Below are 17450 nucleotides of genomic sequence, written 5' to 3'. Positions count from 1 at the left end.
TGGGGTCCATATCAGAGTACCAATGGGATGTACCAAAGCTCCCAGTACGGGAGGGAGAGCGCGGAGGCTCTTGCAACACTGCTTGACCAAACTGGTGGTCATTAGAGGCCAAAGTATCGAACTTGTAAAACTTGGCAAACGTGTTCGACCCAGACCAAGTAGCTGCTCGGCAGAGTTGTATCGCCGAGAAACAGCGGGCAGCCGCCCAGGAAGAGCCTTTACGGATTTCGGACACGGCAATCCTGCCATGGAATAAGCATGTTGGATAGTGAACCTGATCCAGCGTGAAAAAGATATAGGTGTATTATTAACCTACATGTTTTATAACTATACTGATTAAGAGAATACATTCTTTACATTTTATACGTTGTGCTCTCTTATTTTATATAGCTGCTGACACACAGCGCAGCCACTTTTCTTGTTCTATAGTCTTCCAATCCATCTCACATAGTGGTGTGGCAAGCGCAGTGTCTCAGGAGCCTGTTGTACCTTAATTTGTTGGCTTTATTTAAATGATTGATTTGTTTGAGGCGCTGAACAAGTAGTTTCTTTTGTTGTCCAGCGTGAAATCGACTGCTTAGAAGCAGGACACCCAATTTTCTTTGGATCATAGAGGACAAACAGAGAGTCACTTTTCCTATGACGAGCCGTCCTCTTCACGTAAATCTTCAAACTCCTCACTACATCCAAGGCCTTTGAAGTAATTGAGGAGTCAGTAGCCACTGGCGCCACAATAGGTTGGTTGATGTGGAAAGCCGACACAACCTTTGGTAGGAACTGTGGATGAGTCCTAAGTTCCGCCCTGTCTTCATGGAAGATCAGATTGGGGCTTTTACAAGATAAAGCCCCCAATTCCGACACGCGCCGTGCAGAAGCCAAGGCCAACAAGGTGACCGCCTTCCACGTGAGAAACTTGAGATCAGCCTCCTGTAGAGGCTCAAACCAAGCAGATTGCAGGAACTGCAACACCACATCAAGATCCCATGGAGCCGTAGGGGCCACAAAGGGAGGCTGGATGTGCAGAACCCCTTTCAAAAAGGTCTGAACCTCAGGAAGAACAGCCAATTGTTTTTGGAAGATGGACAAAGCAGAGATCTGGACCTTGATGGAGCCCAGTCTCAGTCCCATATCCACCCCTGCTTGCAGGAAAAGGAGAAAACGGCCAAGTTGAAACTCCACCGCCGGAAAATTCTTGGCCTCACACCAAGAAACATATTTCTTCCAAATGCGATGGTAATGCTTAGACGTTACCCCCTTCCTGGCCTGTATCAGGGTAGGAATGACCTCGCTCGGGATACCCTTCCGAGCTAAGATCTGGCGTTCAACCGCCATGCCGTCAAACGAAGCCGCGGTAAGTCTTGATAAGCGAACGGCCCCAGCAGAAGCAGATCCTCCCGAAGAGTCAAAGGCCGTGGATCTTCCAGCAGAAGATCCAGCAGATCCGCGTACCAAGCCCTCCTTGGCCAGTCCGAAGCAATGAGGATTGCCAGAACCTTTGTTCTTCTCACGAGTTGAAGAACCTTTGGTATCAGAGGAAGTGGAGGGAACACATACACTGACTTGAACACCCAAGGTGTTACCAGTGCGTCCACCGCCAATGCCTGTGGATCTCTTGACCGGGAACAGTACCTCCGTAGCTTCTAGTTGAGGTGGGAGGCCATCATGTCTATGTGAGGAACCCCCCACCAACCGGTTACCTCCTCAAACACCTACGGATGGAGGCCCCACTCCCCTGGATGGAGATAGTGTCTGCTGAGGAAGTCTGCTTCCCAGCTGTCTACACCAGGAATGAAGATCGCCGACATCGCCACCGCGTGCCTTTCTGCCCAGATGAGGATTTTTGACACCTCTGCCATGGCAGCTCTGCACTTCGTTCCGCCTTGTCGGTTTATGTAGGCCACTGTGGTCACGTTGTCCGACTGCACCTGAACAGCCCGATCCTGTAGAAGGTGTGCTGATTGCAGAAGGGCGTTGTAAATGGCCCGGAGTTCCAGGATGTTTATTGGGAGAAGTGACTCTTGATCCGACCATCGTCCTTGAAAGGTTTCCCCCAGAGCGACCGCTCCCCAACCTCTTAGACTTGCATCTGTTGTCCGAAGGATCCAGTCTTGAATTCCGAACCTTCACCCTTCCAGAAGGTGTGGAAGTTGCAGCCACCAGAGGAGTGAAATCCTGGCTTTTGGAGACAGACGTATACTCTTGTGCATGTGTAGGTGAGAGCCCGACCACTGGTCCAAGAGGTCCAGTTGAAAAGGTCAAGCAAGAAACCTGCCGTACTGCAGAGCCTCGTAGGCGGCAAGCATCTTCCCCAGAAGGCGTATGCATTGATGAACCGAAACCCGGGTAGGCCATAGGACGGGATGTGCTACGGACCATTGTTTGAATCACCAACACTTTCTCTGCCGGGAGAAATACCCTCTGCACTTCCTTGTCGAGGATCATTCCCAGGAAAGACAGCCGCCTTGTCGGCTCCAGATGAGACTTCGGAAGGTTCAGGATCCAACCGTGCTTCCTGAGCAGCTGTATCGTGAGCGCGATGGACCGCAACAACCTCTCCCTGGACGATGCCTTGATCAGGAGATCGTCCAGATATGGAATTATGTTCCCCCCCTGTTTACGGAGGAGAACCATCATCTGCGCCATCACCTTGGTGAAGATCCTTGGTGCTGTTGAGATGCCAAACGGCAGCGCCGGTAACTGATAGTGATCGTCCATCAGCGCAAACCTGAGATAAGCTTGATGCGGCGCCTAAATGGGAATGTGGAGGTAAGCATCCTTGATGTCTAGGGACACCAGGAACTCCCTCTCCGACAGCCCTGAAATGATAGCTCTCAGAGATTCCATCTTGAATTTGAACTCCTTGAGATAAGGGTTCAAAGACTTTAAATTTAGAATAGGCCATACCGTACCATCCGGTTTTGGTACCACAAAAAGGTTTGAATAATAACCCTTGTTCCATTGCTGAAGAGGAACCTGAACAATGACCTCTGACACCACCAATTTCCTGATGGCTTCCAGAAGAATTGTCCTGTCCGCCAGCAGCGCTGGTAAGCCTGACTTGAAGAAACGGTGAGGCGGGGGCTCTTGAAACTCCAGTCTGTACCCCCTGGACACTATATCCAGAACCCAGGGGTCCAGACCCGACGACACCCAGACGTGGCTGAACTGCCGGAGTCTCGCCCCCACCTGACCTTCCTATAGGCCTAGCTGTCCACCGTCATGCGGAGGACTTAGGGGTATCAGGGTCTGGGAACCTGCGGGAGCGGGTTTCTTTCCTTTGGCACGACCACCTCTGAAGGTGTTCGAAGGCTTATTTTTTCTAGGCCTTGCGGGCCGAAAGGACTGTGACGTGGTAGAGGAAAAAGGCTTCTTCGTAGCCGGTGCAGCTGAGGGGAGAAAAGGAGACTTACCCGCGGTAGCCGTGGCAATCCACGCATGCAGTGCCTCCCCAAATAGAGCCTGACCCTTGTACAGAAGGCCCTCCACACACTGGATCCTGGATTCCGCGTCCGCAGACCAGTTGCGCAGCCATAGACCTCTTCGAGCCGAGACTGACATGGAGGAGATCCCCGCAGCCATGGAACCCAGGTCCTTCATGGAATCCACCAGGAACCCTGCAGAATCCTGAATATTACGCAAAAACAAATCAACGTCACCTTTGTCCAGCGTAAACGAATCCTCCTGCAGAGTGATTGACCACCTGGCAATAGCTTTAGCAAACCAAGCACAGGCTATAGTAGGCCGCAATATAGCCCCTGAAGCCGTGTAAATGGATTTCAGCGTAGCATCCACCTTGCGATCTGCCGGGTCCTTTAAAAAGGTTAAATAAGATTTACACTAACATATAACACCACACACGAGTCCTAATTCTTTTTGTCCAAAAGTTTTTTTATTCAAGATTCAATTAAAGGTTATGTTTTAATATTACATACATTACCTCTATCACAACAAATGAGTGCTCCCAAAAAAGGGTTTTTTGTCTTTTTCTCTTGCTTTTTCCAATTGTAGTATAACCTACAAAATTCCTGGGAGCACCGCCAATCATTAGCAGTTTAAGATTTACTTGATAACTGTATATATATTGGTTTTTTTCATTGTAATTCCTAATGTGGTACTTTAACAAAATTATTTGACTAGTGCGGCTCCACACACAATACTCACACGGTAGATCCCGGGACCGGTAAAACTACTTGTTTGGACAAAACAGAAAAAATAATCAGAAACCCAAGGCGCAAAAACACTTCTGCAGCTAAAACGACAAAAAGTAGGCCACCTCACCCACATAGACAAACATATGAAACAAGAAAAAATCGAATTAAAGCGCTCAGTGTGATTCCATTTGATATACTTAAAGTTCATAAATGTCCATGTAGGAATATCAACTTCATTGGTCAATCTTGTTGCTGAAATGTGGATCGGAACTTCTGTTTCACAAGTAGACTCAAGACAATATAAAATAAAAGCAGAAATAACAGATCATGGTGCAATATATCCTTATGGAGTATACGGTTGATGTTATGTCTGATAACAATGAATTCTTTATCTATTGAATGGCGTACCCCACTCACAAGAGAAATGGTAGGAATCCGCTCATAAAGGTATCTTTAACTCTATCATAGCACACGGATCATGACAGGGAATGCGTACCGTTACTCACTCAGGAATTAGCGCAGATCCTCACGTAGCGGTTTCTTTTCTCGTCACGCCATTCAATAGATAAAGAATTCATTGTTATCAGACATAACATCAACCGTATACTCCATAAGGATATATTGCACCATGATCTGTTATTTCTGCTTTTATTTTATATTGTCTTGAGTCTACTTGTGAAACAGAAGTTCCGATCCACATTTCAGCAACAAGATTGACCAATGAAGTTGATATTCCTACATGGACATTTATGAACTTTAAGTATATCAAATGGAATCACACTGAGCGCTTTAATTCGATTTTTTCTTGTTTCATATACTTGTTTGGACAGCCTGGATACAGAGGCGTTGACTATCGGCGGGGACTCCCACCCTTTCAAAGATAGCATTCAATTCCTTGGATGCTGGGAAAGTGAGGGGGAGCTTCTTATTATTTTGTGAAGATGGCCTCCTCCACCTGTTCCGTGGCTGTGTCTGAAATGTGTAAAACATCCCTAACAGCCTCAATCATCAACTGCACCCCCCTGGCAAGCGATGCCGTCCCCCGCAACACATCCCCATCACCGTCTGCAGTGTCAGAGTCGGTGTCCGTGTCATCCTGCATAATTGCAAGCGCGCGCTTATTAGAAAGTACTGCAGGGGACCCCGAGGAGGCAGGATCAGACCATACCACCATAGAGGACTGGAGGACCTGAGTGGCAAGAATGGCAGAGAGACACAGAGATTGGAGCCAACCCACACACAGTGCTTTTCAGGCAAAGGGAGTCCCTTCCCAGCGCTGACTGTGTCCCTTAATAGGTGACACAGCCTTTAAGCAGCCTCCCCTCCCCCCGCCTTCTACAGCCCCCTGGTACCGTACAGACTGCTGGAGAAAGCTCTGGAGGGACCTGGATCCAGTGAACCGTGGCTGCAGGCAGGAAAAATGGCGCTGAGCGCTGCTGGGTCCGCTCTGAGAAGCTCCGCCCCCTTCAATGGCGCTGTCTTCCCGCTCACAAGATGATTATACTGGCCGGAGTAATATGCTGACCTGGGTCCACAGACCCCGATACGCTGAAGAAAACCAGTGCAGGGTCCGGAGCTGGCCCAGGGCGCTCCCTCCCAAGCGCCGCACCAAGGTATCGCTGAGCCTTCCAGGAGCGCGGGAACAACCGCGCTCCTGACCCATAGCCACCCTCTTCACACTGTCCCCCCCGCTTGCAAGGGGGGACAGTGACTGGCTCGCCACACTTCAGCTTCTGAGGGGGTGGCGGCCTGCTGCCGGGGTGAGTGTTCCCCTGCGGCGGAGCGCGATCAGACCCCTCTGGAGCCACCGTCCAGTCAGCGGGAGCAGTGGCTCAAGACCCTGCGGGGCGGACACTGCTCCCCCCCCCTCCCCCCCATCCCACGCTGCAGGGAGGCTGTCGCCAACAGCCTCCCTGTAAAGTAAAAAAACCTGAAAGAAGAAAATTACTCTTTACCAGAAGAACTCTGTAGAGCTCCCCTAGCTGTGACCGGCTCCTCCGGGCACATTTTCTAAACTGAGTTTGGTAGGAGGGGCATAGAGGGAGGAGCCAGCCCACACTATTAAACTCTTAAAGTGCCAATGGCTCCTGGTGGACCCGTCTATACCCCATGGTACTAATATGGACCCCAGCATCCCGTAAGAGAAAAACTATACTGACCTGTCCGCAGGTCTGCGGTAGTCTCCGCAGCTCTCCCCTTCATTGTCCAACTGGGGAGGGGGCTTCTGGGAGGCTCAAGGGCTGCTGGGAATAGGGAGCCGGTTCCAAGGAGGACATAAACACACAATGGGTGGTCACATACACACACTCATACATACTTACCGGTATACACATTCACAGACACTCAACATACCTCACATACTCAACCTGCTGCAGAGGACCCGGGTCCTGACACTGGATACAGAAGACCCCGCTACGGAAGGTGATTAATAACTGACTAATTAAGTTAACTGGAAACTTCCAATTGCTTAATTTGTTTTTGGGGAGGGGGAGGGGACTAGAACTATCCTGGGACAAGGAATTTCACAGGGGCCTCGCCAGGTCGTCAGCCAAACCGATTGTGAATTTGAGTTATTATTGTTACAGAGACCAGGCAGCTGTGAACCATGAAGCCAAAGTTGAGTAACCACAGAATAATTTTAACTCATTAGTGTTAAATCACTTAATTGTCTTAAGTAAAGATTGTTTGGGAGTCTCTACTTACTTTCCCTAAAATAATTTATGGGGGTGGGAAACATGGTCTGCACACCCATATACCAGACATGAGAAACTTGTAGTTCCACACAGAAGAAAACAAATTGCAGATGCACACTCTATAATACTAAACTCTGTTATCGAATGGAAGTTCTTAGCATCATTTTTGGTAAAAAAAAAAAAAAAATATGGGCCCACCACCCAATGGCCAGGAGACCTCATTTTGAGGGTCCCTAACACTAAGGTTTAAGTCCAAGACATGGGACCCCCCAAATCAACATAGGCCAACCGCCCTGGAACTGCTTTGCCCACCTGGTTCTGACTCGTTTCCAAAGATCACTCTTCTGTATACCTCACAGTGCCCAATTTACTACCTGCCTTTGGTTCCTCCAGCTCATATATTAGGAAACCAGTATGAGGCGTGTATGAGCGCAGCGAATCTCAAACACTGGCAATGGCCATGGATACATCATCCTATGCACCTCTGTTCTGGGTTCTTGCCCATATTATACCAGCTATAGTTGTGACAACTGATAAGCTAGGGCAGTACGGATGGTGTAATGGTTAACATTACTGGCTCACAGCACCGAGGTCATCAGTTGCATTCCCACCATGGCCCTAACTGTGCAGAGTTTGTATATTCTCCCCGTACTTGCGTGGGTTTCCTCCATGTACTCCGGTTTCCTCCCACAATTCAAAAATATACTGGTAGGTTAATTGGCTCCCAACAATATTAACCCTAGTGTGAATGTGTGTGCATGTACATGTGATAGGGAATATAGATTGTAAGCTCCACTGGGGCAGGGACTGATGTGAATGGGCAAATATTCTCTGTAAAGTGCTGCAGAATATATGTGCGCTATATAAACAACTGGTAATAATAATAAGCTATATTCTCATGGACACAAAATGGCTGCCCCCACTATGTCTAGGAAGACGAAAACAGATTTTTATTTGGTTAACAAAAAACTTGGAAGTGGCACCGTATCCCTGAGCATGGAAAACCTTTGGACAATTTTAATTTCAAGCATATATGTGTTTGAAGCAGAGATCTGAAAACAGAAGACGCATCCCATATAAGGAGATTTATGGTAGACTTACCATTGTTAAATCTCTTTCTGCGAGGTACACTTGGTTCCACAGGGAATACATCGGGGTGTAGAGATGGATCTTGATCCAGGCACCAACAGGTTAAAGCTTTAGCTGTCCCAGGATGCATTGGGGCCTCCTCTATAAACCCACCTCCAGGCACTGTAAGCTCAGTTTCGCTAATCAGTCCAATGCAGGAGCAGGTAAAAGAGAGGGCAGATGTTAGTCACATAGAACCACATTCTCACGACAGGAGAAGGGACCAGCGGCAAATGCCATACAAATCCAAAGAAGCTAAGTGCGTCAGGGTGGGCGCCCTGTGGAACACAGTGTACCTTGCAGAAAGAGATTTAACAAATGTTAAGTCTACCATAAATCATTTTCTGCAGCAGGGTACACAGTGTTCCACAGGGAATACATCGGGGATGTCCTAAAGCAGTTCCTCAAGGGAGGGGACGCGCCTTAGTAGGTATGAGAACCCGGCGTCCAAAGGAAGCATCCTGGGAGGCGGAAGTATCAAAGGCATAGAACCTAATGAACGTGTTCACGGTAGCCGCCTTGCACAATTGTTCTGCGGACACGCCACGGCGGGCATTCCAAGAAGGTCCAACAGACCGAGTAGAATGGGCTTTAATAGCAGCAGGAGCTGGAAGTCCAGCCTGCGCATAAGCTTGTTCAATCACCATTCTAATCCATCTGGCCAAGGTTGCTTATTCGCAGGCCAACCACGTTTGTGGAAACCAAACACCACAAAAAGGGTATCTGACCTCCTAATAGAGGCAGTTCTCTCCACATATATGTGGAGAGCCCTTACCACATCCAAAGACTGTTCTTTGGAGGACATTTCAGAAGAGATGAAGGCTGGAACCACAATCTCTTGATTAAGGTGAAAAGATGATACCACCTTAGGTAAATAATCAAGGCGAGTTCTAAGAACTGCTCGGTCACTATGAAATATCAGAAAGGGTGGGCGAAAGGACAAAGCGCCTAGGTCTGACATCCTTCTGGCAGAGGCAATAGCCAGTAAGAACAGGACATTAGCTGGAAGCCATTTAAGGTCCACTGACTCAAGAGGTTCAAATGGAGACTATTGCAGGGCATTCAGGACAACAGACAAATCCCATGGAGCCACAGGAGGAACATAGGGAGGCTAAATCCGCAATACACCCTGAGTGAATGTATGAACATCAGGTATAGACGCAATCTTTCTCTGAAACCACACAGACAAGGTAGATATGTGAACCTTGAGGGAGGCCAGACAAAGGCCTAATTCCAGGCCCTGTTGCAGGAAAGCCAGGATTCTGGATGTCTTGAATCTGTGAACATCATGGTTCTTACAAGCACACCAGGTGAAATAAGAATTCCAGACTCTGTAAGAGATCCGGGCAGATGCCGGTTTGCGGGCCTTCAACATAGTTTGGATGACCGCCTCAGAAAAGCCTTTTGCCCTTAGGAGTGAAGCTTCAAGAGCCACGTCGTCAAAGCCAGCTGGGCCAGGTCTGGGTAGAGACAAGGGCCCTGTACGAGGAAATCTGATCGTTGAGGAAGTAGAAGAGGACGCTCTATCAGTAGACCCTACAGGTCTGAGAACCAATGCCATCTGGGCCACGCTGGAGCGAATAGAAGTAGTATTCCTCCTTCTTGCTTGAACTTCCGTAGTACCCTGGGCAGGAGTGACACAGGAGGGAATACGTAAGGCAGCCGAAAGTTCCATGGAATGGCTAGTGTGTCCACGAACGCTGCTTCAGGATCACTGGTCCTTGATCCGAATACCAGAGTGATTCCTCCTTGGTCCACCGACCCTGAAAAGAGTGTTGCTCCAGCACCACGCCCCATTCCCTCAAGCTGGCACCCATTGTCAGCAGGATCCAGTCGGGGATCCAGCAGGGACGGCCGCTGCTTAATTGCTGGTCCTGAAGCCACCAGGTCAGCGACAGACAAATCTCGGGAGTCAAAGTGATCATATGAGACCTGATCCGATGAGGTAGGCCGTCCTATTTGGAAAGGATTAACCTCTGCAGAGGGTGGGAATGAAATGGAGCGTACTCCACCATGTCGAATGTCTTGGGCTTTGTGGTCTTGGTAGCCTGACCTTTTGCTTTCCCATGAGGCCTGAAAGGAACGAAAAGTGGTACCTTTTGCCCTCTGTGCCGAGGGAGTAGGATTTGGAAGAAATGCAGTTTTAGCAGCCGCTAAATCAGACACAATTTTATTTAGGTCTTCCCCAAACAAGATGTCTTCCTTAAAAGAGAGTACCTCCAAGGTGTTTTTGGAGTCCAGGTCCACCTTCCATGACCTCAACTACAGAATATGTTGAGCTAGGATGGACACAGTCGATGCCTTAGCCGCTAATACACATGCCTCAAAGGAGGCTTCCTGAATATAGCGGTGGTAATGTGAGACAGATATTGCCTGGCCTTGTCAGATAATTCATCAGGTAGCTCTTCCTCTAGTGCCTGAACCCATGCTTCAATACTTTTGCCGCCCAGGAGGCAGCAATAATAAGAATTTACTCACCGGTAATTCTATTTCTCGTAGTCCGTAGTGGATGCTGGGAACTCCGTAAGGACCATGGGGAATAGACGGGCTCCGCAGGAGACTGGGCACTCTAAAGAAAAGATTAGGTACTATCTGGTGTGCACTGGCTCCTCCCTCTATGCCCCTCCTCCAGACCTCAGTTAGGGAAACTGTGCCCGGAAGAGCTGACATTACAAGGAAAGGAAATTTTGAATCCAGGGTAAGACTCATACCAGCCACACCAATCACACCGTACAACTTGTGATACCTTACCCAGTTAACAGTATGAACAACAACTGAGCCTCACTCAACGGATGGCTCATAACAATAACCCTTAGTTAAGAATAACTATATACATGTATTGCAGAAAATCCGCACTTGGGACGGGCGCCCAGCATCCACTACGGACTACGAGAAATAGAATTACTGGTGAGTAAATTCTTATTTTCTCTGACGTCCTAGTGGATGCTGGGAACTCCGTAAGGACCATGGGGATTATACCAAAGCTCCCAAACGGGCGGGAGAGTGCGGATGACTCTGCAGCACCGAATGAGCAAACACAAGGTCCTCCTCAGCCAGGGTATCAAACTTGTAGAACTTTGCAAATGTGTTTGAACCCGACCAAGTAGCCGCTCGGCAAAGCTGTAAAGCCGAGACCCCTCGGGCAGCCGCCCAAGAAGAGCCCACCTTCCTTGTGGAATGGGCTTTTACTGATTTTGGATGCGGCAATCCAGCCGCAGAATGAGCCTGCTGAATCGTGCTACAGATCCAGCGAGCAATAGTTTGCTTTGAAGCAGGAGCACCCAGCTTGTTGGGGGCATGCAAGATAAACAGCGAGTCAGTCTTCCTGACTCCAGCCGTTCTGGAAACATATATTTTCAAAGCCCTGACTACGTCCAGCAACTTGGAGTCCTCCAAGTCCCGAGTAGCCGCAGGCACCACAATAGGTTGGTTCAAATGAAACGAGGACGAGTCCTCAATTCTGCCCTGTCCATATGAAAGATCAGATATGGGCTTTTACATGACAAAGCCGCCAATTCCGACACACGCCTAGCCGATGCTAAGGCCAACAGCATGACCACTTTCCACGTGAGATACTTCAGTTCCACGGTCTTAAATGGCTCAAACCAGTGGGATTTTAGGAAATCTAACACAACGTTAAGATCCCAGGGTGCCACTGGTGGCACAAAAGGGGGCTGAATATGCAGCACTCCCTTAACAAATGTCTGAACCTCAGGCAGTGTAGCCAGTTCTTTTTTAAAGAAAATGGATAGGGCCGAAATCTGGACATTTATGGACCCCAATTTAAGGCCCATAGTCACCTCTGACTGTAGGAAGTGCAGGAAACGACCCAGCTGGAATTCCTCTGTAGGGGCCTTCCTGGCCTCACACCAAGCAACATATTTTCGCCATATACGGTGATAATGCTTTGCTGTCACGTCTTTCCTAGCCTTTATCAGCGTAGGAATAACTTAATCCGGAATGCCTTTTTCCGCTAGGATCCGGCGTTCAACCGCTATGCCGTCAAACGCAGCCGCGGTAAGTCTTGGAACAGACAGGGCCCTTGTTGCAGCAGGTCCTGTCTGAGAGGCAGAGGCCAAGGGTCCTCTGTGCGCATTTCTTGCAGTTCCGGGTACCAAGTCCTTCTTGGCCAGTCCGGAACAATGAGTATTGTTCTTATTCCTCTCTTTCTTACTATTGTCAGTACTTTTGGTATGAGAGGAAGAGGAGGAAACACATATACCGACTGGTACACCCACGGTGTCACTAGGGCGTCCACAGCTACCGCCTGGGATATTGATGTAAAGGCAAGTCTCCAGACTTGACCACAGCCCTTGGAAGTTTCTTCCCTGAGTGACTGCCCCCCATCCTCGGAGGCTTGCATCCGTGGTCACCAGGACCCAGTCCTGTATGCCGAACCTGCGGCCCTCGAGAAGGTGAGCACTCTGCAGCCACCACAGAAGAGACACCGTGGCCCTTGGGGACAGGGTGATCAGCCGATGCATCTGAAGATGCGATCCAGACCACTTGTCCAACAGATCCCACTGAAAGATCCTCGCATGGAACCTGCTTCGTATGAAGCCACCATCTTTCCCAGGGCTTGCGTGCAGTGATGCACCGATACCTGTTTTGGTTTCAGGAGGTCCCTGACCAGAGATGCTAATTCCTGGGCCTTCTCCACCGGGAGAAACACCTTCTTCTGTTCTGTGTCCAGAATCATGCCCAGGAAAAGCAGACGCGTCGTAGGAATCAGTTGCGACTTTTGAACATTCAGAATCCAGCCGTGCTGTTGCAACACTTCCTGAGAGAGTGCTACGCTGATCAACAACTGCTCCCTGGACCTCGCCTTTATGAGGAGATCGTCCAAGTACGGGATAATTATAACTCCCTTCTGCCGAAGGAGTATCATCATTTCGGCCATTACCTTGGTAAATATTCTCGGTGCCGTGGACAGGCCAAACGGCAACGTCTGGAACTGGTAATGACAGTCCTGTACCACAAATCTGAGGTACTCCTGGTGAGGTGGGTAAATGGGGACATGCAAGTAAGCATCTTTGATGTCCAGCGACACCATAAAATCCCCCTCTTCCAGGCTTGCAATAACCGCTCTGAGCGATTCCATTTTGAACTTGAATTTCTTTATATAAGTGTTCAAGGACTTTAAATTCAGAATGGGTCTCACCGAACCGTCCGGTTTCGGTACCACAAACATTGTGGAATAGTAACCCTTTCCCTGTTGAAGGAGGGGGACCCTGACAATCACTTGCTGGAGGTACAGCTTGTGAATTGCCGCCAGCACTACCTCCCTTTCCATGGGGGAAGCTGGCAAGGCTGATTTGAGGTAACGGCGGGGGGGAGTCGCTTCGAATTCCAGCTTGTATCCCTGAGATACAATTTGTATAGCCCAGAAATCCACCTGTGAGCGAACCCACTGGCTGCTGAAGTTTCGGAGACGCGCCCCCACCGCACCTGGCTCCGCCTGTGGAGCCCCAACGTAATGCGGTGGACTTAGTGGAAGCAGGGGAGGACTTTTGTTCCTGGGAACTGGCTGCATGGTGCAGCTTCTTACCTCTACCCCTGCCCCTGGCAAGAAAGGATGCACCCCTGACCCTCTTGCCTTTTTGGGAACGAAAGGACTGCATTTGATAATACGGTGCTTTCTTAGGCTGTGAGGAAACCTGAGGCAAGAAAGTGGACTTTCCAGCTGTCGCTGTAGACACGAGGTCCGACAGACCGTCCCCAAACAATTCCTCACCCTTATAAGGCAAAACCTCCATGTGTTTTTTAGAATCAGCATCTCCTGTCCATTGCCGAGTGCATAAGACCCTCCTGGCAGAAATGGACATAGCATTAATTCTAGAGCCCAGCAGGCAAATGTCCCTCTGAGCATCTCGCATATATAAGACGACGTCTTTGATATGGCCCAGGGTTAGCAAAACAGTATCTCTGTCGAGGGAATCTATGTCGTCTAACAGAGTATCTGTCCATGCTGCTACAGCACTACACATCCAGGCTGAAGCAATAGCAGGTCTTAGTATAGTACCAGAGTGTGTATACACTGACTTCAGGATAGCTTCCTGCTTTCTATCCGCAGGCTCCTTTAGGGCGGCCGTATCCTGAGACGGCAGGGCCACCTTTTTAGATAAGCGTGTCAGCGCCTTGTCCACCCTAGGGGATGTTTCCCAACGTAACCTGTCCGTTGGTGGGAAAGGGTACGCCATCAGTAACCTCTTAGAAATCACTAATTTCTTATCAGGGGAACTCCACGCTTCTTCACACAATTCATTTAATTCATCAGATGGGGGAAAAGTCACTGGCTGCTTTTTCTCCCCAAACATATAAACCCTCTTGGTATTAACCGGGTTACTCTCAGAAATGTGTAATACTTCCTTCATTGCAATAATCATGTATCGGATGGCCTTAGTCATTTTAGACTGTAAATGTGCCTCATCATCGTCGACACTGGAGTCGGACTCCGTGTCGACATCTGTGTCAACCATCTGAGATAGAAGGCGTTTATGAGCCCCTGACGGTTTCTGAGTCGCCTGGGCAGGCGCGGGCTGAGACCCCGGCTGTCCCAAGGCTGCAGCGTCATCAAACCTTTTATGTAAGGAGTTTACATTGTCATTTAAGACCTTCCACATATCCATCCAATCAGGTGTCGGCCCCGACGGGGGCGATACCAAACTTATCTGCCCTTGCTCCGCCTCCACGTAACCTTCCTCATCAAACATGTCGACACAGCCGTACCGACACACCGCACACACACAGGGAATGCTCAAACTGAGGACAGGACCCCACAAAGTCCTTTTGGGAGACAGAGAGAGAGTATGCCAGCACACACCACAGCGCTATATAACACAGGGATTTTCACTGCTAATAAGTGATATACCCAATAGCTGCTTTTTTAGTATTCTTTGCGCCTAAATTTATGCGACCCCCCTCTCTTTTTAAACGCGTCTTGTACCTGGATACTGCAGGGGAGAGCCTGGGGAGCTGCTTCCAGCGGAGCTGTGAAGAAAAAATGGCGCTGGTGTGCTGAGGAAGAAGGCCCCGCCCCCTCAGTGGCGGGCTTCTGTCCCGCTTTCAGTGTAAAATAATGGCGGGGGTTTTTACATATATACAGTGCTAGACTGTATATATGTATTTTTATGCCAAAGGTACTTAAATTGCAGCCCAGGGCGCCCCCCCCCCCCCCCCCCCCAACGCCCTGCACCCTACAGTGACCGGAGTGTGTAAGTGTGCTGGGAGCAATGGCGCACAGCTGCGGTGCTGTGCGCTACCTTAATGAAGACAGGAGTCTTCAGCCGCCGATTTCGTCGTCTTCTAGCTTCTGTTCTTCTGGCTTTGCAAGGGGGACGGCGGTGCGGCTCCGGGAACGGACGATCGAGGACCGGTGCCTGTGTTCGAACCCTTTGGAGCTAATGGTGTCCAGTAGCCTAAGAAGCACAAGCTAGCTGCAAGCAGGTAGGTTTGCTTCTCTCCCCTTAGTCCCACATAGCAGTGAGTCTGTTACCAGCAGAAGCTCACTGAAAATAAAAAACCTAATAAATACTTTCTTTACTAGTAAGCTCAGGAGAGCCCACTAGGAGCACCCAGCTCTGGCCGGGCACAGATTCTAACTGAGGTCTGGAGGAGGGGCATAGAGGGAGGAGCCAGTGCACACCAGATAGTACCTAATCTTTTCTTTAGAGTGCCCAGTCTCCTGCGGAGCCCGTCTATTCCCCATGGTCCTTACGGAGTTCCCAGCATCCACTAGGACGTCAGAGAAAGTGGGTCTATGTACAGCACCTTTTAGGGAGTAAATAGATTTCAGGCATCCTTCCACACGTTTATCTGTCGGTTCCTTTAGTGAGGTGACAGTAGTGACAGGCAGAGTAGAAGATACCATCAGACGGGTGACATGGGAATCCACTGGCGGTGGATTTTCCCACTTGTTACATAACTCTGCATGGAGAAGATATCGAGCTAAGGCCCGTTTAATAGGGGGAATTTCTTCCCTTGCTCAGACCAGGGTTCTCGGCGTATGTCCACTAAATGGTCAGAATGTGGTAATAGAGTTTTAGTTACCTTCTGATGTTTAAACTTGTCAGGTTTCTTAGACACCGCAATGGAATCCTCATCATCAGCAGATATTTGGAGGATCTGTCTAAATAGCAACCACCAAGTCAGGGACATCAACCTATAAAGAAGATTCCTCGTCAGATGCAGTGTCTGCCAGGACAGTTAGTTCCCCATCCTCATCAGAAGAACCTTCTGAGAGATGCGCGGATTGTAAGGAAGTAGCAGCCCGCTTAGATGACCCAGGGACACGAGTGTGGCCTATAGTAGATTTATGTCTAACCCAGTGGTTTCCAAACTTTTTTGAATCACGGCGCCCTAGAATATCAGAATTTTTTTCACGGCACCCCTAGGCCAAAAATTTCTTATTGAGAAATTTAGAAAGAAATATTACATTAAGTAGATCACATTTATATGTCATCCTTAGGGTCAGTTGTGTGGTGAGGGACAAGATTTGCTTCTGTTTGGCCACATATTTTATGACTGGCAGCCACCAGCACTGGTTTTGCCTATTATATTGACCATGAATAATTTGAATTGGTCCTGGACCACCAACCCAGGGCACCCCTGGCAAGTGTCCCGAGGCACCCCAGGGAGCCACGGCACACAGTTTGGGAACCTCTGGTCTAACCAAAGATTGGTTTAATTGCTGCAACTGGTTAGACAAATTATCCACCCAAGGCAGATTAACCATAGGAACAATTTGTTGCTGTAGTGGCACAGGTGATCCCATAGTAGGCATAAGATGGTCTACCAGAGTACCCAACAGGGTTGAGAACAGATCCCAGGGTGGCTCCTGATGGGTTGCAGGAGCTGCGGATTGACTGGGAGAGGTATGGCACACATTACACAAACCATCATGTACAACTTCCCCCTCAAGTAAATCCTTGGTGCATGCCATGCATGATGCGGATGCGTCCCCGGATTTACTGCCTTTTGCAACAATAGAGTGTATGAGTACGATAAAGCCAGACAGAGTACACTACCTGTGAATACATTTTTTAGTATGCGGCTGAGTACTCAGTACACAACACCTGCGAATAAATCCGGTAGTAGGTGACTGAGTACACAGTATAATAGATATAATCGGAAAATACTGCGACGCACTATATAATTGACCCTGATGCACCCTTAGGGTACAGGATATAGTGATAGATATATCTGGGCAGCACTGAAAGTGAAACCACACAGCAGATACAGGCACACACAGTCACAGTGACAATGCAAATAATTATTAATTATGACAATAAACTGCACTGAACTAGTATACAATACTATATCAATATAAATAAAACACAGCGCGGTCCTAGACTGGAGGTTTATATCAGAATACTCGTACAATATATTCTGGAACAGGTACACTTGTTCTTAACTAACGCTGTCTGGATAAAGACACGTAGAATACTTAAGTGTTTGTAATGTCACAGCGCTGTATACA

Source organism: Pseudophryne corroboree (genome assembly GCF_028390025.1).
Source record: "Pseudophryne corroboree isolate aPseCor3 chromosome 3 unlocalized genomic scaffold, aPseCor3.hap2 SUPER_3_unloc_3, whole genome shotgun sequence".
In the NCBI taxonomy this organism is placed as follows: Eukaryota; Metazoa; Chordata; class Amphibia; order Anura; family Myobatrachidae; genus Pseudophryne; species Pseudophryne corroboree.
This window is presented reverse-complemented; position numbering follows the sequence as displayed.